Below are 20,015 nucleotides of genomic sequence, written 5' to 3' on the forward strand. Positions count from 1 at the left end.
CATGCCCCATTCAAAGTCAAAGCCAGACTGGGGAGATGGCTCAGAGGCTAAAAGAACGTGCTTGCAAAGTCTGCCAAGCTGGTTTAATTCTCCAGTGCCCATGTAAAGCCAGATGTACAAAGTGGAGCTGCATCTCTCCTTCATTTGCAGCCTCAGGATGCCCTCACATGCCCATACTCTCAATCTCCCTCTCCTCTCTAAATACATAAAAATATTTTAAAGTATTTTAAAATTTTTATTTATTCGCTGGCAAGCAGAGAGAGAGTAGAGAAAAGAGAGGCAGAGAGAATGGGCACACCAGGTCCTACAGCCACTGCAAACTCCAGATGCATGCACTACTTTGTGCATCAGCCTTCACGTGGATACTAGGGAATTGAACCTGGGTGGCTAGGCTTTGCAGGCAAGCACCTTAATCACTTAGCCATCTTTCCAGCCCCTAAAAATATTTTCTTAAAAAAAAAAAAAGTCAAGGTCCTACCTGTTTAAGAAGCATAAATAAGGAGCTGGCATGATGGATTAGTGGTTAAGTCACTTGTCTATGAAACCTAAGGACACAGGTTCAATGCCCAAGTATCCAGGTAAGCTAGATGCACAAGGTGACCCATGCGTCTGGTGTTCATTTGCAATGACTGGAGGTTCTGGCATGCCCATTCTCTCTCCCTCTCTTTGTCTCTCTTCCTCTCTCTCTTCCAAATAAAAAATAAGATAGAAATATATACATATATATTATATTCATACATAAATATAAATAATTTTCTAAAACACATGATTAAATTCTATAGGTATAAAGCTGTGGGTTTAAGAGTTCCTTTCAATGTCCTCCCAGCACAGAAAGAGTGATTTCTAGACTCTCTTGATTTTTTATGTAACATCTACATTTCCAAGTCATTCCACCTGATAGATGCTAGATCAGCAAGGTCATCTTTAAATTAGTTCCTACATAAGGCCAGAGAACTTCCTAGTTTATTGATGTTTCAATGTGTTTAACGTTTATTATTAACATGCCTGTTCATCCTCTTGTACCTTTTGTTACTATTCTCATTACTTTCCTTTTTATTTATTATTCAGTTCCAGCATGCCCCATTCACTTTCCCATTTTTCCTCCACCCCTAATGTGAGGGGTTTAGTGAAAATCACAAGCACACAGTGTGATATTCATCAGGCACATTATAAATGTTCTTTTCATTCTCGTCCTTGGGTATTTATTGAATATCCCTTATGTGGTTTGGTGCTAAGGAGATGGAGATTCCATACATGGATTTGGTTTCAGATAATCACATTAGAGGTCCCCATGACAATGCTAATCTATGGATTGCAATATTGGGAATATATTGATGGAGCAGAAGGTATACAGGGTTCCTAGAGGGGTTGACAAAACACCTGACAGCTTGAATCTTAAAGAAAAGGGCTATTTGGCACAGTTTCAAGGGGACACCTTCTATCACAGCAGGGAAAGAAAGGCAGGCTGACTGGTCACATTGCAGCCAGAGTCAGGAGACAATGAATGGAAAGTGGGAGTGAGCTATCAAGTCTCAAGATCTACCCCAGTGACCACTACTTCCAGCAAGGTTCCACCTCCAGAAAGATTCTACAACCTAGCCAAGCAGTTCCTCCAGCTGGGGCTCCAAGTGATTAAACAAACACATGAGTCTCTTGAAGAAATTTTGTGTTCAAACCACAACAGTGAGATAAGCCTAGAAGACATAGAGAAATTGTCTCTGTGAGATAGACAACCCAGAACGTAGTCCACTGAGAGGCACAACTAAGAGTATGTAAATTTGACTGGACCACAGCAGAAGGAAGAAAAGAAGGGGATGAAACTAATGAAATTGGCAGGCAGGATTGTAATTAATCTTGGTTGTGTAATGAAGTCAAGATTTGATCATGAACTATGGAATCATTAATTTTGAGTAAGGCTTGTCGCAGTCACTTTGTAGGCTCAATGCTGCTATGCAGAGAATGGAAAGGGGCGGTAAGGGAGGAGCCAGGGGTACTGAGGCCTCTTAGGAAGATAATGAAATGATAATGTTCCAGTGGGAAGTGATAATGTTCTGAATTAAGACAGCTGTGAGGAGGGGAGGCAGATGACTGACGTGGTGGTACAGACCATTAGTGAAGACACTTGGTTCGACTTGGAGTAAGATGGAAGGGGAGGGTGCCTTTGTCCTGAGGTGGTGTGTGGCAAGAATACAGGCATTTCCATTGCCTGCACATTGAGAAGGTTCCTCTTTGCTGTAGTTGTTCCTGGGCCCCTTGGAAACAGAGTGTGGGCCAGACCTACTCAATAACTGGCTCTGCATAACTCCATCTCCACCTTGACCAACTGAAAAGGTGCCTCTACCCATTTAATGCTTGAAGAAGTGAGAACAGGGCCTCAAAGAGGCAGCATATTGGCCACGTGTGAATATTTTTTTTCTCTTGGAATATGATCTCTATTTTTATTGAACAACTGTCAGTGGGCCATGAGCATTGCCAACAACACACTGAAAATAGAAGGAAGGCAATTACCTCAGCAAAGATTAACACGGAAAGTAAAATTGCACTTATGTAACGCACATCTTCCAGGCACCGGGAGGGATTTGGGTGGGTTTATCTTACCTGTGTGGGTATGCTGGAGGGGCTCTTGCCATCACACCCTGTTTCTGTACGCAGCGCTCCTTTCCTGGAGGAATCGACCTCACAACGCACAGCTTCTTCTGGGAACGATGTGCCAGCAAGGAGCTGTGTGCAGATGAGAGACAATGTTAGTGAGCAACCTATCAGAACTCAGCTGGCATCTGGCAACTTCTCTCAGCAAACTTAAGGAACCTGTCTGTGTGTGGAGAACATCAAGCCTGAGGAGATTTGCAGATGAATCTATCCAATTCTCTCCTTTTACTGCTGAGGAGACTTATGCCTGGGGTGACATGGATTCCTTGTTGGCTTCCTGTGTCCTTTAGTTTTAAGGAACAGATTTAAACCCCCAGGTGCCACTGAAGACAGCTTTCTCCTCACACCCCAGTCTTCTTACAGTGAAGTGGAGTGGACGGAGGCTCCTTGTCAAACTACTTGACACCCACAGTGGATGGAGAGCACTGCTGTGCCAAAGAAGAGGCCACCCTATAATTAGACACTGAACTGACTCCAATGCAGCTAGCAGAAACACTGTGCTGGCTTCATGACACGCCCCGGGATGGAGGAAGGAGAGAGCCTGCCTCAGCCACTGCCAAGCTCACACCTGTGCCTGAAACAATGGTAGCATTTCCATGAGACCCGAATGAAGATGGAAACAGTTAGGTGGAGTACAGAAGAAACATGAAGTTCAGCTTCAATTGTTCATGTCACTCTGCTGCTTTTAAACTCCTTTCCTTGCAAACCTCTAGCATCGCAAATAGAACTAGGTCATTCTACCCATGAAACAGTAGCCACGGGAGTATTAATACATGACTGAAACTCTGACGAGACCTTGCCAAGTCAAAGCTCCCATCTGAAAAGCAACAGGGAGACCTGGAGAGGCAAGGAGATCTAAGGATGAAATGGGATGACCCAGACTCCGAGGTGGTCCTAGACTCTGTCTAGTGAGAGAAGATGGAGAGAGGGTTGGGGAGAGGGAGAGAGATTACAAAGACATTGCAGCATTCTCAGGTGTTCACCCAGCTTCCATTACCATTAACATCATATGAATTGAACCACATTAGCTTTAATGACATAATATTTACCATATGTATATGTGTGTGTGTGTGTGTGTGTTACTATACTATACTATACATTTGTATAGCTACTAGAATAAGCACAAGACAGGGACAACTGCTACTCCAGTCATTTTGGAGCACTGTTACTGCTTTAGAAGGAGTCCCCCTCTCAAGTCCCATGAAACCCCTAATCTTCAACTGTCTCTGTAGATTTCCCTGCCTTGCTTGTTTCCAATGATTGAGCCATATAATATGTGGTCTTTGGGACGTGGCTCCTTTCATTTACCATGTTTCCAAGGTTTGTCCATGCTGGAGCATGTGTCAGTACTTCACTTCTTTTTAAGAGCATTTCTATTTTTAATTGACACATACGTATGTGGTATAGTGTGACAATCCAATACTTTTTTACTATATGGAATAATGCAGTCAGGGTGACCACAAACCTTCCATCTCAGACGTATATATTTCTTTGTATAGGGAACATTGAAAATCCTCTCGTCCAGCTATTTTGAAATAGCCCGTTAACTTTACTCCTTTGTGTGGTCAAACAATATCTATGGCATGGATATAGAATATTCTCTCCCACCTCCTCTCTTTCTCTCTCTCTCTCCCTCTGCTGATGAACATTTGTGTTATTTCTATCTTTTCACTATTTTTAATCATGTGGATCTAATTTTGATAAGGATAAAATTATCCACTCTGGTGCTTATAAAGTTTATTGAATAACATAATTTGGGGTTTGTGTCTTAAAATGACTTTGTGTTTATCATTAATACTTTCTGAAGGAGGTCAACCCAGCACACTACAGAGGGTGCTCTGAACCCATATGGTCCCTGACTACTTCCTCAACAGTGGGGGGCAAAGCATAGACATTAGTTTCTTCTTTTTAAACCCATCCATCACTCAATTTGATCCTCTGTTTTGGGGATCAGGTGTAAGCAGGCTAAGGAAACACCTTAAATTGGGTTGTCCCTGAAACACAGTATTGGGATAAGGGTGTAGATTCAAGAAGTTTGGGGTGTTCTGACAGAGGTAGAAAAGTGAAGCATGGGAGAGAATTCAGTAAAGAGTTCATTTTTGAGCAGGTTAGTGTTGTGGAAAATGAGAGCTTATTCACACTACAGACCCTTAGGAGATGGTGTGGAGAGCACGTTCAGAGTGATACAGTTGAGGAGCAGTGGGTTACTTATCCATCAGTCCCCTTGCCCGGCATTTCTGTGTGTTCTTCAGTGGACCAGGCACCCAGTAGGTGCTTATAGCTGGAAGCTACGTGGCTGAGAATGTGACAGCAGGGGCTTTTGTGGAGCCTCAGCAGCAATTACAAATGACCAGGGTGCCGTGGAGTCTCCTCAAGAGAAGACAATGTGAAGAAGAGTGAGTTCTATCCTGAGAATGGGACCTCTTGAGTAGATGTGGCTAGTAAGTACTGGGGACAGGGTCATTGATTTCCGCTTTCATCTAGAAAGTGTGTTCATTTGACCCCTGACATTGAGAGCTGAAACGACTTATGAAACAAATAACCAGTCCAAGCCTACTTCTTTTCAGCTTTTGGCCAAGGTCAGAATTCTACCCTATATCAAAATATGTTGACAAGATTCTGGTACTAAACGAGGGATCACACGTTGTGGAGAACTAAAATGTGTAGCTGGTTTATAATGTAAGTTCACAAGAAGCAGTTTTTCATCTTTCTAATGGGAGTCAGAGAATGCACAACAATAGAATACTTAACTTGGTAAATGCAAATCCATTAAGCTCCTACTGTGTGCAGAATTCTATCCCAGTTGTCAGAGAATAACGGCAGAAGATCCCTGTCTCAGTCTTCCAGAAGAGTACATTATGGTAATTCACCTGCCAATATCTGTTTTTCATGTTTAAGGCTTCATTTTCAAACATGTAATTTGTGGCAGATTGAATCAGATATCCCCATAGACATTCATGTATTTTGGATTCTTGGCCTCCAGCTGATGGCAACTTGGGAAATGGAGCCTTGCTGTAGGAGGTGTGTGCTATGGGTGGGGGGGGGGTGGGTTGCTGACCATGAGGTTTATTAGCTCCTACCTTCAGCTTAGTCTCTTGCTGATGTTTTCCACCTGCTGAGCCAGAGGTGCTGTCTAACGTCTATTCATGCCACATTTTCCCCTACAAAACTACCCCCCCTCCTATCAGCTATTCTTGGTTGAGTGCTTTGTTCCAGCAATGCAAAGTTACTTACAGCAATATTTTTATTTATTTATTTATTAGATGGAGAAGAATGTATTGCCATGTCAGGGCCTTGTGCCACTGCAAAGGAACTTCAGATGCATGAACTGCTTTGTACATTTGGTTTTATGTAAGTACTGGGTAGTAATTCCTGACTGGTAGGCTTTGCAAGCATGCACCTTTAACTGCTGAGCCATTTTCCTAGCCCTAATACCTCTTTTCTATTGTTTGAAAAACAAGACTCAATTTATGATGTTGACTGAGCTTTTGACTTCAAAAGAGGAAAGTTTTATATCAAAGCATTGCACTCTCACCAAGCTTTAATCAGACATTTTCTGGGAGGCATTTCTCAAATTGTTCTTCGATATTGCATTAGTGGGAATTCTTTTGGTCTCTAGTGACAGAAGCCAAATTTGAACTACTTTAAGCAGAGAAAGAGGTAAATTGATTGAAACAAGAAGATGAATAAAAGGCTATAGGAACACAGAGCCAAGGCTGAGTCTCCAGATAGAAGCCAGGGACACACACCTCCCAGGACGTCACTGCCTCTGATACTATCTCAGGGTGAGAGCTTTAGGACTCACCCTGCAGTTGGCTGATAACACATGTGCTCACGGTGCCTATTGTTCATGTCTTGAGCCAACTCAGTTCTCCCAAGCACCTTGCATAACATTCCCAGAGAGTCAAACAGGGATCTGATTTACATCATGCCATTCAGTAGTGCCGTCATAGTAAGTATATAGCCAGAATACTTGTAGCATCCCCTGGGAATCCATACCACCCAATTCAACAGACCCCCAAGGCTGATCTCCTTGCTGTGAGAGCACGTATTAATAAGAGCTGTGAAAGCTGGAGGAATAAGCAAGCAATTGAGCTGGAAGATGCCATATCTTTCAGCCCATACAAGGTGTTCATTAGCAGAAACAAGCCAACAATGCATTACTTTCTGTAAATTTGTCAAATATATTCAAAACAAACACATTAAAGGGGGATGACTCACCATTTATATGTCAAAAAAAGTAATAATAATGTCTTTATTGCACATATTAATGCTCATGAGTGCCTCTGAAGTACTGTGGAACTTCAAAATATTTTCCACTTCCACAGCATTAATTAGCTCCCCCGTGGAGTAGCTCACGAGTACCTCTGCCATCTTAGAGATAGAATGATTGAGTTGGAAAGGCAAGGGCTGCTGAATTATTCATCTTTTCAATAAGTATGTACCAAGAACACACTCCATGCATGCATATGGGTTGCAAGTTACAGGGACATAACTGTCTGATGCAGTGCCAGAGGATGTTATGGACAGGACCAGTGAGATAACAAAATTGCAGAAGCCTTTGAAAACCATGGTAAGAAATTCAGCCTTCATTATATGGAGTTATTAAAATTTATGTTTCACACGCATACAATTTACACAATTGTTAATGCTTTTAACTGACTAATTCTCCAGTTCTTCATAAAACTTTCTCCATATATAAAAGAAAATTTGATTCACTTGACAATATCATTCAAATGATCAAATGGCTCTCAAGTTCACTTCCAGAGACATTCTGGATTAAAATTTATAATACTATATGAAGATTGGATAAACTTGTATCATTGGCATTAATGAACCATCCAGAAACTCATTATCAAGGGAAGGTCAGATTGCATTTGGGCCTCTCCATGTGAATCCAACCACCAGTTAATGACAAAGACTGAGAACCCATGGGGTTGCCAACCAGAGAGAAACCAAGACTTTTGTCCCTCAGCTCCTGTGGCCTTAGGACCACAGCTTTGCTTGGCTGGGCTTGAAAAGGAGCCCTGTGTGAAGTGTGCTCTATAGGGGGCTCCCTGGAGACCTAAATGAGGCTAAAATGACTTATCCAGAGTCTAGATTCTACAAAAGCAATATTTGGTATTTTACTCCAACAAATTTTGGAGTGGTTTTTGACCTGGAACACATCTGGCAAAGTGTCTGTTGTAGTCACATCTTTATACCTTGATTCTTCTCATTTTTTGCACAACTGGGCTTCAGGCTGGGTTTTAGAAGCTCCATTCCTTGACTGAGAGGATTATATTTGCATGTCTGTAGTCACTTTCAAAGGGGCAATATTATTCCAGGTCAGAACTATATGCAAATTTTTCTGGAGCATAGTGACTATAAAATAAGACATTTCTATTTCTGAAGAAAGTGAAACAGAAAACATCAATAAATCCTACTTCCATCTATGTTTTTGTAACATTTCTAATGTATGTAGGCAACTGTTATAAAAAGCCCCCTGTGAAGCACAAGGGCCTCTGTGGTGGAATTGAAGGTCACTTAAGGCCCTTTGGTGCTAGGTTCCTTTTCTCCTTCGTTACTCAAAATATAGCTACTACAGCTTCTTTTCTCTCTCTCCCTCCCTCCCTCTCTCTCTCTTAATTGGCTGTCAATATGAGGCAGAGGAAACGACCAATCAGCTCCTCACATTAATAGCTGCACTTTGCTGAGTTGGACCTGACTCTAGGTTGTTACAAAACAAATCTAAGTTTACACCAGAGGTGACAAACTCCATGCCCTGTCATTTATCCTCCTTATAGCATGGGTGACACCAGCGCTCCGCATGTCATGTTGATGACTTGATGAATCAACTAGAGCTAAGAGCCACCAAGTCTACCTGTGTCTATGGTTACAAATATTTTTCAAAATTTAATTAAATATACTATGTATTATGGACTATTATTTTTTATTTGCTATCCGTATACTATTTCCTTTGAAGCACAACACCACCAATCTAATTATACAGTGGAGATGTTGGAGATCCATTCCAAGATTATGTATTCAGCACACAGAAATAACCAGATTTAAACCCGACCTATTCAGCCCAAACTTAAATTTTTACTATTTTATGTTACCATCATGTGCATGTAAAAATTTTAACAGAAATTATAACAATCATCATGACAAAATTCACCTACAACAGTTTAATGTTGTACTAATATTTAATGGCATAGAAATACAATATTTCACTATTCCTCTAGGTTAGAGCTCTGAGTTGGTTTTGTTCTCTTTCCACTTCTTTAAACAACAGGCCAAGGGCTAGAGAGATGGCTTAGTGGTTAAAGTGCTTGCCGGCAAAGCCAAAGGACCCGTTAGATTCCCTAGTAGCCACATAAGGCTAGATACACAAGGAGGTACATGCATGTGGAGTTCCTTTGAAGTGGTTAGAGGGTCTGGCAGACCTATTCTCTCTTTCTTTCTTTCTTTCTTTCTTTCTTTCTTTCTTTCTTTCTTTCTTTCTTTCTTTCTCCCTCCCCCCTCTGTCTCCATATATACATACATACATATATACATACATACATACATATATATATATATGTATATATATATATATATATATATATATATATATATATATATATATATATATCACATGTGTGTGTGTTTCTATCTTAAATACATAAATAAATACCAGTCTAGTGAGTGACCCTGCAGGTCAACCTTGTTGAGCATCCCTAATTATTTCCAGAGAAGGAGCTGTGAGAAGTGCATCCACTAGGACTAGGACAATGTCAAGCAGGAATCTTATACTTTCAGCAAAAATGTCACATCTTCTTCTGAACAATTATATCAAATTACACACTTGCTAGGCACATGTATCTGTTTTAGGGCCCTAAAATCTCATTCAAAAAATGCAAACTTTTAAAATATGAGACTTCAAGTCGTTGTTTTTCAAATCCCATGATGATTTGAAGAGAAGATATGTTCAGAATCACTTATTATAATGTGTGACTTGTTTGTGGTGCATGACTGCTCGGGGTGTCAATCCCATAATTCACAGCATATGGGATTAAACAAAGAACAGAAGCTGCACATTTCTTTACCAGTCAGCAATGAACTGCTCCTTAACCCACTCTAAAATGGAGCCAAAATAAGGAAGGCTCCCTGGAAAGGAGGGAAACTGTGGCAGGCTCCCCACATACTTGACACAGGCCATGAAATGATAGAAGGTTTTCTGGTCCCTTTGCACCTGGAATGGGTTTACTGTAGGAGCTCCCCACTGAAGGCCTGACTTCTGCTCTGTGCAGGGGGCTCAAAGGCTGGGCTTTCTTGCATTTGGGAATTCAGCACATGGGAAGAAGAAGATGGTCAATGGGAAAAGATTAAGTAGGAATACCAATGAATGAGGAGCTGGAGAGATGGCTCAGTAGTTATGGCGCTTGCCTGCAAAGCCTAAGGACCCAGGTTTGATTCCCTATTACCGACGTAAAGCCAGATACCCAAGGAGACATGTGTCTGGAGTTTATTTGCTGTAGCTAGAGGCCCTTGCACACCCATATTTTCTCTCTTACTCTCTCTCTCTCTCTCTCTCTCTGACACTTTCTCTCTCACACTGCCTCCAATAATAAATTAAATATTTAAAAAAAAAACAAATAATGAATGCAATAGCTTTGTATTTCCAGCAAAAGAGCCGAATACTCCTGCGTGTCCGCCTCGGCAAACCCCTAAAGGTTCCATCAGTTGAACCCTTCATTCTAGGGGCATAGGAAGCCACTGCTTTTGAAGGAGAAGGTGACCTTCGAATCGATGAGCGTCCCTTCTGTCCCATGGACTCAACAGACACTAACCACCGTAGCATGTTGCAGCGGGAAAGGATGGGGCTCACGGCTGCGGGAGATGATGGAAATGTGTCAACGTGTCAGTCCTACCAACCACTGTAAATGAAACTCGACTACAGCGAAAAGAACGGAAAGCTGCGTTAGGCCTGGAGTGGGAGAAAAGGAAGGAGTGGAAAGGCGCTTTGTAAAGAAGGTACTTGCTGTGCCTGGGGGACGGCAAGCAGTTGCTCAGCCCTAAACAGGTTTCTGGTGCAGGCCTGCTAAATAATTCAAATCACGAAACAAGAACATCACCGAAACCAGCATTCATTCATCCTTATTCTCTCTCTCCTCTTTATCTGAATACTCTATTTCTACTGCAGGTTCAAACCCACCCAAGTTGAATCCTAGTACTTCCTACTTTGGAGGCTGGGGACCAGGGATTAGGGGACCACAACACAATGCCTAAACCTTGCGTCTCATGTTGAAGAATTACAATATCATATGGAGATGCGACAATAGGGCCTTGGAGTGGGCGTGGGGGGCTCTGTCTCCTCCATCCTCCTCCACAGTTAGGCTCCTAGCAGGGTACTTGGCACCCAGCAGGCAAATATGTGTGTAATGAATTTCAAGTATCTTGCTTTTTTCCCCCACGGGTTGAGGACCTCGGGACCTCTCCGGTGACAGTAGTCAGGGGAACAGGGAGGAAGAAATGGGCTCATCGCGAGCTGTCTGGAGTTGTGCAGGGTGGGTGCGAGCCTGGAAGGAGCCGCGGTTCGGTTCCGACCTCCTGGGCTCCTCTCCCGCAGCCTCGCTCCACCCCTCCCCCTCCCCACGCGGGACCCCTCCCCATCTCGGAGGGCGCCGGCGGAGTTCCGATGGTCACGTTCACTCCCTCCTGCTCCTCCACTCTTCGGCAGCCTCGCCCCTCCTCCTCTCCCTCCTCCTCCTCCTCCTCCTCCTCCATCCCCAGCCCAGGTTTGGAGGCGAGTCCCCCTCCAGTGGCTGAGCCGCCCGCAGCGGGGTGAGTGGCTTTTTGCCTCCCGGGCGTCTTTGTCTCCTCCTCCTCCTGGTTGTCCTCCTCCTCCTCCTCCTCCTCCTTCTCCTCCTCCTCCTCGGGAGAGGCGAGCCAGCCGAGGGTCGGCAGCCGCCGCAGTCGGGCCCCGCGCGGCCGTCCCGGGGGCCGCACCCTCGCTCGGCTCCGCTCGGCTCGGTGTCGGCGCGAAGACGCCAGCCGCGTCCACGCACCGCCTGCGTCCTGCGCCCCGGGGCCACCGCGCAGTCACGCCGCCGCGCCCGCCCGCCCGCCCGCCCGCCCGCCCGCCGCTCGTCCCGGGGCGGCTCAGGCTCCGGCTCGGGGTGGGCAGCCCGGTTGGTTGGCAGCCGGCGGGAGGAGGTGGCGGCCGGCCGGCCACTGCAGCCCGGGCCGAGCCGAGCCGAGCGCACGCCCCCTCCGCCCTCCCCCGGGCCCGCCGCGCCGCCCGCCCGCCTCCTCCCTGCGCCACGAGGATGGAGCCGACATCCCAACCCCGGACTGGCGCAAGGTAAGGTGCAGACGCCTGTTGCTTTCCTTCGCCGCCGAGAGCGCGGGATCAGCTCCGGTCTCCAGCTGCCCAGCCTAGGCCGGCCCCCCGGAGAAGTGGAGAACTGTCACCGCACTTCTGAGACCCGCCCGCCCACCCCGCACCCACCCTCTCCCCCAGCCCCACGGTCCCTTAGGCACAGACCCTCGCGGAGACTCCACCTGGCCAGGGGCACGCGACCCTCGACTGCGTGTCGTGCGGCTGTCTGCAAACTTTTGTGACCCTCCCTGCGCGGTGCTCGCCCCGTGCGGTGCAGGTTCGGTTCTCGCGTGCGCCCTTCCCCCGCTCTGCCCATCTCCCTCGCTGGCTTCTCTAGCCGGTTTCCACTTTGCACTCCCCGCAGCTCCCGCTCCAAGGCGGTGGCAAGGTTTTGGGACCCAGCCGTGCTCATCCTGCCTGCCGACGTTGGGGAGAGGGGCAGAGAGGGAAACCAAGGCGAGGTGGAGGTGGGTGAAGGCTGAGGCCACCCGGGGGCTCCATCTGGAGCGGAAGGGGTCCGGAGACTCCCTCACGCCACCCTCCGCCTTCCCGAAGTCTACAATAAAACCCTTGGAGTGGCTTTTGGTTGTGCGCCCTGGGAACTGCAAGTGCTGATCTGGCGGGTGAAGTCAATGGTTCTGGGAGGAAAAATACATACATACATACATACATATATATGTGTGTGTGTGTGTGTGTATATATATATATATATATATATATATATATATATATATATATATATATATATATATATATATATATCGCTGGTAAGGATGCGAGACCTAAGGGAGGGCGACATCTGCCTACGGGTGAGGGGGACTAAGAGGTTCTGCTCATGTTGGGGTGGGGGCAACCCCGAGCGGTCCTTGAGAAGAAGAAGGAGGAAGAAGAGCGATTGAAGTCCGGAGGGCGCTGGCCCGAGTGGATAAATACACGGGGGAGAGGCTGGGTACCTTGGAGGCCCGGAGGTGGGTTGAATCCCTGGAATTCCGGGCCCTGGGCATTTGGGAAGGCTGGCGGCTGGTGCCTGGGTGTGTGGGGCGGGGCGGAGGGGGTGAGGGACGCTCCCTCCCCAGGAAAAAAACAAACCTCGTTAGAATATGCGTTGGCATCTTGGGTAGCAACTGAATATTCAGATTGCAGACCAGGGATGTGTTTCCCCTTGGCTCCAAAAGCACCCCAGCCCCTCTCCTCTCTCTCTCGGGCACCCGCTTGCTATTACAGTTTATCACCTTGGCCCCGGTTGGTAGACCCACGCCCACCTTCCCTGCAATATTTGAGCATCAAGGATGTCCCCACAGCCCGGGTGAGAAGAGGATTCCAAGGCCCATCCCTAAGAGGAAATATGGGTGAGGGACAGGGGGGTCCCCAGCGCCCAGCCGGCTGGCACGCGGGAGGAGAGCGCAGGGCGGAGCCTGCAGTGGGAGCCACCTTCTCCTTGGACAAATCACACCTGGGTAGAAAGGGACTGGGGGAGCCCTGGGCTGGGCCGGGGAGTGAGGGAGTGTGCTCAGCACTTCGCGTGCAGGGAGGCCCAGCTTCCCAACTCTGGGGGCCCAAGGGGATCAGAGGTCCGTCTGCCCACCTTGCAGTCTCCAGTTAGAACCGCCTGGCTGTTCAGGGTGGGTGCAAGAGGCCAGGCTCTTTCCTCCCATGCATCCCAGCTCTTTGAAGTTCGAGACCATTTTTGTTTGCTGCGAGGGGCCTATTCTGGGACTGCAAAGAAAGAAAAGACCTCTCCCCCTTTAGCCCCAACCCTCTTTTCCCGGTGTGGGGAACCCATTGGGGTGCCAGGGCTGCGAGAAGAGGTGCACACCCCTCACTGGTCATGCCTTTGCCTTCGTTCTTTCGCAGGTTCTTACCTAGCCCTGTGGGAAGCATTTAGAGGATGCACTAGTGTGTGGTTCTTTCCAGCACTAGGGTCTTCTGTCCACACCTCACACGTGTTGGCTATGTTCCCCTGGGGGCCCCTCCTCTGTCCTGGGCCAGCCAGCTGAAGGAACAGAAGTGGTGTGGCTCCTTTTCTGTGCGTTGTGGTTAGATCCTTCCTGGGGAGACACGGGCTCTCAGTGCCCAGGGAAGAAGTCGTTTCCATCCAGGGGCAGCCTTAGCTAGCTAGCTCCCTACCTCTGGGTGGCCGGAACCAGAGCCCTCAAGGAGCAAGAACCGGGATTTTCCCTCCAGGGTACGAAGACCTCACCTCACAGGCCAGGCCTGGCTGGTGACAGCAGCTTTTCTCCCCGATTACCTGGATACACCTGAGGTAGGACCCCAGACCCCAGCTGCTCCCTGTGCTGGGGTCAAGGCCTGTTTCTGGAAACTTGTCACGTGGATTTGTACTCTGTGTCTCCCTTTGCACAGAAGCAGGCTAGAAGAGGAAGGGGTACAGGCCCTCGCCTAAGTAGTGTGGGCAGCTGGCTGAGCTGTTCTGGGGAGCCTGGGGTAATGTGAGCAGTGCCTCTTAACATTGGTGCTGCGGGCAGTGGGGCCTCTCCTTCCCCCATGCTGACTGTGCTTGTGCTGCTCTCAAAACTTGAAAGATGAGTGAAGTTTGCATTTTATTTTATCTTATTTACATCATTGCCTAGGTGAGAACATCAAGCCATAGAGAAATGATTTGCTTATTGTCACCCTGCTAGTAGATGGTGGCCTGTTTCTTCTACTGGGCAGAGAATTCTGGGTGGGTCCAATACTCCCAGGCCAATTTGGTACCAAAGACTCCATCTATCCAGAAGCATGAACAAGGTCCCATACCCTTTGTGTTATGCCCCAAGAGCACAAGGTGGAGTGCCACCCCTTCTTGGGGAGTTCCTGCACTTAGAGTATGGGGACTGATGTTGCAAGTCCCCTGAGTCAGGCTGTGAGGGGCGTCTTGGCACCTTGGCAGGATAGGAGGTTAGTACCAGATGCCACACTAGAAAATAGGCTGTTGGTATTGGGCTTCTCTTCTGAACCTGCAAGCAGATGCTCACCTTTGAAATGAAAGGGGAAATGGAACGAGGGGTTCCGATGTGAACAGAGATTTGCTCTGTGGTCAAGAATCAGATTCATTTTGGCTAGCAAGTGTATTCTGCAAATAAGTGTCTTCCTGAGGTTGAGCACTAAGAGAAGATAAGAGACACTGGGATTGTGAGGAAGAGTCAGTGCTGTGCCCGGGCCTCTCTACTCAGTGCTTTTTATTAAAAGTAATGTGGGAATGGCAGTCTTTTTACCTTTGGTCAGATAAACTAGGCTTAAACTAGGCAGAATTAGATTGTATTCACTTCTGCTGTTTTTCAGCATCTTAAAAAATAATTAAGGAAAAGGACTTTATTTTAAAAAGACTATCTTGCTTTTTTTTCCACAAGGGTTTTCTAATCAGCAGGACCAGCAGAAGTAAGAAGGGTACCACCAGTGTGGCTGTTGTTAGGAAAAGAAAAGAAAAACTGCAGTCGAATATTTATAACCCTCCAAATCAACAAAAGTTAACTAACCGTGCAAACCTTTAATGATTCTAAACACGATTAAATGGATTCCCAGCCATGTTTGCAAAGTCCTAGTAGGTTGAGCAGCTCTGACCTATCCTATTCCTAGGCATTTGTAGAAATAGAGAAAATGCAACAGATGGGGGGGGGGAGAATCTTTTTGATGTAACAAAATGAATTGTTGTGAGTTCCCATGGATTTCTGAAACAGACTTATAGTGATGTAATTCTGAACCAAAGCATTGTGCCCCTGGTGGGCATAGTCCTCACTCAGGAAGGGCAGAAAGAATTCTGTGCCACTTCCTTCTCCACACCAAAGACTTCACAAGCCACCCAGGGACTCTGTAGACCTCCAGGCAGTCTTGTGGGGTAGACAGGTTTCTAGAAATATCACCTGGATTTTCTCTGAGGCCATCGTGCTAGGACATCACATTTGGAGACAAAGTAACAGCTGGAGACTGAGAAAGGTCTGTGTTTCTGTCCCCATCAAGATGGGAAGAGCTACGAGTGAATAGGGAAAACTGGGGGCTTTATGTCACCAGAAATAGAATGTCCATCCCCAAATGGTGACATGGCCAAAACAGAGGTCCTAGGCAATGACAAGTGGAGGGGAAACCAGAAGGTCTGTGTCAATGCTGAAAAGGGGTCCCAGTGACAAGAACATGAGTGGAGAAAGCAAGCATGTACCGTGACTACCCCTCCCTTTTCTCCCATCCCCCACCTTCTGACACCTGTGTCAGCCTGGTGGCTTTGCATCTCATAGAGCCCCTTGTCTCAAGGGACTGCATTCACTTTCAAGAGAATTCATTAGAAATGAATCCTATTTTTATGTAACTAGGAAAAAAATTGCACACCTGCCACACTCTTTAGGGAAAACCATCAACAATCATATCATCCCCAGAGGGGAGCTGTCTCGGGGTGGGGACACAAGTTTGGTGAAAGTATAGCAGTTAAGGAAAGAAAAGTAACCTTGAAATTCAGTGTAGCAGTATCCCAAGGACCAGTCTGTGTTCTGGAAGACAGGAAGGAGAGTCCACGTGGGAGACATCCAAGTTTGCCATTCTCAGGTTTCTCGGGGGAGTTGGGGAGTGAGTGCTCTCTGACCTACATCTCCTCTTCTGGTCCTCAGGGCTCTGGGGTTGTACCCTATCAAAAGGCCCACCTGGCACTTCTGCCGGCAGAAGTCTCCAAGCATGTTCTTATCGTCAGTCATATAAATGTGACCATGTGGACATTCAGAATAAGAAGCAACATGTTCCGAGACGAGAATATGAAAACTGGAAACTTTATTCAGAATACATATGCTTATGTAATATAGTGTGAGCTATACTTTTTATTTTACATTGCATACTCAAAAATTAAAAAAAATAATCTAGGACTAGGACATCTGATTTAGACTATTTTTAATAACAAAGTAAACCAAATAATAAAATTTTGTGGGAAATGTTTGAAGAAAATGTTGTAATGTTAAATAAAAGACCAAGGAACATTTGAGAAGCTTTATCATCATGGATTCTATTTTGAATTAATATCTAATGCCTTAGTTCTCATCTGGACCTGTGTAATCTACATGACAGATACATGCTGCATAGCGTCGGTTATATCTGTAGATCATGAATGAACATTGTTTGAAAAATGGCTGGGAAACAGCAAGGACTCAGCTTTCTATCTGAGACATTCCTTTTTAAAAGCTTAACAAATTAGCGCAGCATGGCACCACACGTGTAATGGCTATGTTGTATGAACGTGAAGCCTGCCATCTTCTCATGGGCCCGTAGCTTTCCTCCAAAGTGGCAAATTCATCGTCCCTTCTTCCAGAGTAGATGAATAAATACTAAAAAATAAAAAAGGAACCACTCCCAATAAAAATGGATTTTATTCTGTAAGAGGATAAATGAACAGATTAGGAAAGGTTACAAAATTTATGATTTCATTTTATCCTAAGCTCTCCAAGCTACATTTATGTTAATACTTACACAGTGCAAATGTCACTATACTCAGGCAGTTTTTCTTAAAGTGTTTTAGTGCTTTTTATTAGAAGAAAATTGGAAACAAACACTATTTTAAAAAACATTTCAAGACATCTCCAAGCATGAAGCAGCATTCCGTAGTATGGCATTCTTCCCCATATAGGCTAGTTTCTTTTGTTCTCTGCTTTTCCCTCCCTCCCCTTTCTTTTCTCTCTCCCTCCCTTCCTCCCTTTCTATGCACTTCTTTCCCTTCCTCCCTCCCTTCTTTGGGTTATTGATAGACTAAGTATTCAGCACCTTACTGAAACTTTTTTCTCAGGATGACTGTGTACCAGGATGCTGTATGGTCATAAGGACTCTCTCAGCTCTCCCTTAGTCTTCTAACCCCAGCTGGGATCTGGAGAAACAGCTTTCTCGGAGCCTGATCACAGGGGTTCCCCTGCTAGCAGTGACTAAGCAGTGTGCTTGGAACCTGGGTGCCTGGTGACTCCTCGCCAGCCTCTGGGCTTACTGAGACACAGGGCTGTCAGGGACTGGCAGCATCCTTCTCACCTGTTAAGCTTGCATTCTCCCGTTGTGGGATGATATGTGGTCATTTACGGAGGACAGCCAGTCTGGTCTTATGACTGTGTCTCACAAATAACTCCGATAAATAAAATGGAGATAATGAGGTTAGCAGCATGATGGAAGTCCCTTTCCCCAAAGCCTGTGTTGCAGAACCTGTGAAGGAAGCTGGTGTCTGGCCAGCCAGGAGAGGGTGCAGAGGAGCTGCAGAGAAGGGGGCGGGGGAGGTAACCAGAGAGAAGGGGAGAGAGAGGCCACAGGGAAATAGACCAGACCTACTAGCACCTGAGCCCGATAGCACTGTCTGCGCCTGAAGAAGTCCTACTGTGCTATGAGAAAAGTGGACTCCAGCACTCCTGCTTGTCTAGGCAGGCTAGGGAGGGCCAGCCTCTCAGATTGCAGCTCCTCAGTCAGCAGCCCCAGGCTCTTGCACACATTTAAGGGCAACCAGCGAAGGCTTGGGGTCCCGCAGTAACATGTAAAACACATATGTAATAAACAAACTAATTTTAGTAAGATAGCTATATATCCAGTTATAAGTTAAGTCACTGTGTGTCTCATATGCAATATGTGGACGATACGCTCTGGTGGTGTCGCTAAGGGTGGCATCATTTTGAAGTAACAGTGTAATACCGTAACTGGAATGCTGTACTGTTGTCCTAGGGACGTATGAGCCCTGTGTTGGTGATAGAACCCCTGGTTCTGTTAGTTCGCACGAGGCTTGCTGCCTGCATTTACAGTGGAATGGGATACTAGATTGCTACGAACAAAGCTGTGACTTTCTCCATTTCAGTTCATGGATGACTCTCTTGGGTTATTTTGGCAAATGTCTTAGAAGCCTGTGACCACGAGAACTTTGGACCAGGGTAATGACAACATTGGACATTTGTCACAGGGACCCTTGGGGAAATGAAAAGGGAATTAGTTGCTTCTGCCAGCTGATGAGTGTAAACTGGAGGGTCCAGAGTCCCTTGTAACATAGGGTCCTCTTAGCTGCTTTAACTCTCAATGGTTTTTTTCTCTCTAGATCAATTTTCACTTCCCTCTACCAACGAATTGGCTTTTTATGCCTTATAAGCATCAAGGGCGTTGGTGAGTAGAGAAGCCCACCAGCTGTAAAGCAACGTCCCCCGGTAGGGCCGCCGCTAGGCTGTCGCATGCTTTGGTAAGGTCCTGGAAGTGGGCCTCTGGGGGCAGTTGCCCATGGGATCCCAGTGGGGAGAACGTTGGCTAATCTAACTGCAAGCAGCCCCTTTGTCCAGGATCACTGTGATCTCAGCCAATATCACCTGAAGTGAGAATCAGCAGAGATTTCAGCCTAAAATGTCACCTTCCCCTTTGGCATTTGTCCTTTCAGCAGAGCCGCCACACTGGTTTTGAGAAGCTCGATTCCTTTTATTTCCCTGCCCACTTCCTAGCTTTCAGGAAATGGCCCTGGTGTAGGCAGGTGGACATGGGAGTGGTTCAGGATCTGGAAAACTCTGTGCTGAAAGACAGAGAGGGCACTGTGGTCATGAGCTGCTTCCTGAACAGACGGCTCTCTCTGTCCTGTGTTGGGGGGAGATGACAGACTGCCCTAGCTCCCGAGGAAACATATCTTTGTCAGTTCCGAAACAGAATCTGCTTAGCGGAAGAAAAATTCCAAGGAAATCTTTGTCTTGGAGCTAAGGGGCAACAACTCAAAAGCAAGCAAACAAGAAGTCCTCTTCATGCGCTTTGTAGACCGTTGGCCTGGGAATGGCAAGTGGGACCTTGTTTCCGCTACTCAGTCGGTTGCTGCCACTGGACTGGCTCTGTCGAAGGCCCAGCGAGAGGACAGCTGGGGACCAGGTATTGCCCCAAGCCCCTTCTAGTAATACGGTCTGTCGTGGGAAGTGTCCGTCCCTGACACTTGTACTGGCTTGGTGGCTTCCCTGTGAGCCGTTTCAAGCTCACACCTTCGCACAGAGCCAGTAGTGGTAAGTGAGCACTCTGTGGTCTGACAGTCAGTGGAATGAAGCTGGGAGCCTAGAACTAGGAGAGG

The 20,015-nt window shown here is 46.4% G+C and overlaps 1 protein-coding gene across 2 annotated transcripts in view; it reads left to right on the top strand.

The window, feature by feature from the left end:
* Nucleotides 1-11,344: 11,344 nt before the first annotated feature.
* The window catches only part of Lrrc3b (leucine rich repeat containing 3B), a 96,743-nt gene continuing 88,072 nt past the window's right edge, over nucleotides 11,345-20,015 (top strand). The window contains exon 1 of one of the 2 annotated variants that reach the window (XM_045135986.1): nucleotides 11,345-11,457. The gene's annotated coding sequence lies outside the window, so the exon portion shown is untranslated. Of the gene's footprint in view, nucleotides 11,458-11,884; nucleotides 11,978-20,015 lie in introns of those variants that run through there. The other variant, XM_004661294.2, reaches the window with a different exon arrangement.

This window comes from Jaculus jaculus, chromosome 16 (assembly GCF_020740685.1).
Source record: "Jaculus jaculus isolate mJacJac1 chromosome 16, mJacJac1.mat.Y.cur, whole genome shotgun sequence".
Taxonomy (NCBI): Eukaryota; Metazoa; Chordata; class Mammalia; order Rodentia; family Dipodidae; genus Jaculus; species Jaculus jaculus.